Below are 3,814 nucleotides of genomic sequence, written 5' to 3'. Positions count from 1 at the left end.
TAAAATTAATAATATACGTTTTAATCTGGTTAGTGTTACTTCCGAGATGCTACAAGATGGCCATTGAAGTCCTATTTTGTTTTTCCTCCACATTAACTCTATTTCTAATTATATTAAATACCATATGCACGTGATTGCTGATAAAGGTGGCGCTGAACCGTGTCATAGGTCATAAAAATTGTTCATTAAGTTGAATATCCTTCAGATTGTCTCCTTTTACAAAAATCACATGAAAATTTTTGTTCATGTGTTTCTCACCTCGGACTTTCTCGTAATATTGATAAGTGCAGTGTTGTTACTTTTTCTACATTTAAAACGTCTATTATTTTTTCTTTCTTATTGGTATCCGGGATACCCTTGGTATCTACTATACTAGTACCGTTTTCTTTAGATAATACTAAACCCTTTAAATCGTGTAATATAGGTCATTATTTTATAAAACTGAAAACAAAGCATTTTTGTAATGTTTGGTTTAACTATGAATTTCTTGATCTATTATTACAAAAATATAATATAGTCTATTATTTGTAAACCTAGAAGTAGAACACTTTTGTAATGTTTGGACTAATTGTAATTCNTTGTAATGTTTGGATTAATTGTAATTCCCCGAATTATTGTTACTAGATCAGGAAGTAAATATTTATAAACCTTTTTGAAAATGATTACTATATGAATTTTATAAAAAGACAAACAAAATATTTTAGTATATAAGATGAAATGGTATTAATTAAAAGAGCAAGAAAGAGAAGACCTCGGGAGTACCGAAGGTAATCTCTTTCCGTGTGGTACGTTTGTGACATTAAGTTTTTATTTTGTGTATTATTTATTTATCTGTTTTTAAGTGTATCAATATTTTATATGTTTTATTTTGATTGATTATATCTTTATTAACTACATTTTGCGTTATTATTGAACTACTATAACTATAAGTTAGAACAAAAAGATTGTTCCATATATATAAATACAATAAAGTGGCGCCCAACTAGCGACTCGAGCACACGACTTCGAGACTATACTTATATTGTAATAGAGTTTCATATTTCAACCAGGCCAAATATCAAGGTTAGTATTATTGTTCTGATTATTTGATAATATCGTTTTTATAAGTTTTTATGCGATTTTAAGAATTTTTATGTTGATATTGAGCACTAATTTTGTTTGAATTTTTTTTTTTGGTTTATAATGGGATATGAACCATACCAGAGAATCTGAAATAAATAACTCTATCAAGAGATTAACCGATATATATATTTTAAAGAAAGCAGAGTTAATAACTATTTGTGAAAATTTAAAATTAGATTATACTGGGAAAGTAGATGAATTAAGATCTAGATTAACTAGATACTATAAGGGTATTATTAATATAGAGGATATTGATAATAAATTAAGTCTAGAAGAAAAACATTTAATTCTAAAAGAATCTTCTAATAAAAAAATTGATCTTAAGAAAATAGAACGGGATTTAGGATTGAATAACTCTAAAAAAAAGCGACAACGCCGACCAACCGAACCGCACCCGCGCACCGTCGCCTACAACACTGCTAACCATTTTGCCGTTCAAGGATTACGCCGGACATCGCGTCGTCGACGCCAGCAAAAGTGCCGCGATATTATGCGAAGATTATTATTAATGTGTTTATTTTTATTAAAATAATGTGTTGTCGCTCATTTAACAAACGGCCCACGGGTCTCTACCCTCAAAACCAGTGTCGACCACATTTTTGCGACGTAAGTCGTGTCAAAATTAATTGTTATTAATTAATTTGTAAAAGCTATTTGGCCTTTATATTCTAATAAATATATAATACTCACAAGTGTTAACAGCAGCAGACATTTCATTTTCAGTCCAGTTGAAGTTAAAATACTCCTTTTCACTATACCAAGAATCTACAGCAATTTTACCGACATCATTTATAATTATAGTTGAAGAAATACAAAAAATATTTTCACCATAACTATTATTTTCAGGATTGTGATAAATTTTATCCTCAGCTGCTAATTTATTAGCCCAATATTGACTGTATGCGTTTAGCTAGTTCAGTTTGAAAACATTACAGAATAGTATTATACAAGATAAATATTTGCTGTAATATAATTTTCTATTTTAATTAACAAAAATAACTGATGACAATTTAATAGAGTATACTAAACAATAAGCATTTTTTTTTGTATGCTTTACATGATAATCTAATGAAAAATTTAAATTAATTTAGGGTTTAAAAGATTACTTATGCATATAATTTTTTTGAAATTAATCCAGAACTTCTAACAACTTTTAACTTTCTTCCTTCAACATACATTTTGATGCGACTATCATCGTAAAGATGTAGTCGACACGATTTTATTTTTAAGAAAAGATAGGTGGCGTAAGCCGTTTATTTATGATAAAGACAATTACAAAAAAATGTTGAACTAAGTGAGCGGACGTGATTTCAATGGTTACACAAAGTTAAAAAACAAATATATATAAGTATATTAAAATCGACGATATTGCACTGAGAGGACTAGTTCAGTATCGGGTGGTGTCACGCAGATTACTCACTGGACGTATTATTGCGGCGGGGTATTCGACGCTAAGCATTTGTTAGACTTTACACCACGACGATAACTCGTGTGTGTAATGGTCCGGTTTACAGTGAAGCAGTGGCTGAGAAAGAGCTGACACGACCGCGGGGTGTCAAACGGGTGATAACACCGTGGCCGTGTCAAATACCCCCCACCAAGCCGCCGCTGTACTCTAAAGGACGAGTGAAATAGCGCATATGACGTACGGTGCTTAAGTCAATTATATTAAAGTCGAATAACGCAATAACAAGCCGCAATACTTACGTTGTGTGTTTGATGGGGAGGTTGGTTATGAAACGCAGAGTGCGCGTAGTAGGGAACGGGTGGGGATCTAATCCCCGCGCATAACGCGCTTGGGATGAGGGGAGACTCTTACTCAGCCGGGGGTTCCGGCTTTGCTGGGGAGGTGGGACAGGTTACGGCGAGGTTTCATGAGGGGGGGATGTTTGGACTCCCGCGGTGGACGGGGAGGCACGGAGGAGGGAGTTATGCGCGTTCTGCATTTCGTGACTCGCTTGCACACCCCGTTCGTAATGGACCCGAGCCACGGGGTTCCGAAGTACCTTGGGTAGGGGAGCGCACGAAGCATCCTCCACCGAACGCAGTACGCGCGGGAGGGGATCCGCCGGGAGGCCCACTCGGCCCGCCAATTGGCCAATCAAGCGTCGGACCTCCTTGACTGATAAGGGGGAGGTAGGAGAGTTGCCGGAGTTATTGATAAATAATATACTAAAATACTGAAAGATAAAAAAAAAAACTACTAAATTTGTTTTTTCATAAATGAGACATGAATTTTCCTTGGTGGGGACTGGTCCGTTAAGAACACGCCTTTACCGAGACGTTCGGCTAGTCCAACGGGGCCCCACCACTTCGGTGCAAAACCCAATGCAATCCGGGATGACATGATAGGGAGTCGTCGTGGTACCGCCAAATTATATGTTGAACTTTGTCGGTGGGAACGACTACCGGTGTGTCATCGACTATACGAATACGCAAAATACCGCCCAACAAAAAAAATTCGTCCTTTCTTTTCACGTCCGGTATTTCGTTCGCTATGATGAGTTGCACGTTTAATTTTTTTATGGCCGAAGAGAGAAACTGGTCGTTGTTTTGCGACTCTCGTACTTCTCCCCCCCCACCGTGAATGGTCGGTCACAGATCGCGTCGTTTGCCTCGGCAATGGAGTAGATATTATCGAGAGTGGCGGCGGTTGCGGGCGGACTAGACATTGGCGCGCCTAACAAATTAT

This window comes from Daktulosphaira vitifoliae, unplaced genomic scaffold (genome assembly GCF_025091365.1).
Source record: "Daktulosphaira vitifoliae isolate Bord-2020 unplaced genomic scaffold, ASM2509136v1 Scaffold_2, whole genome shotgun sequence".
NCBI classification, from domain to species: Eukaryota; Metazoa; Arthropoda; class Insecta; order Hemiptera; family Phylloxeridae; genus Daktulosphaira; species Daktulosphaira vitifoliae.
Note: the sequence above shows the minus strand (reverse complement) of the source record.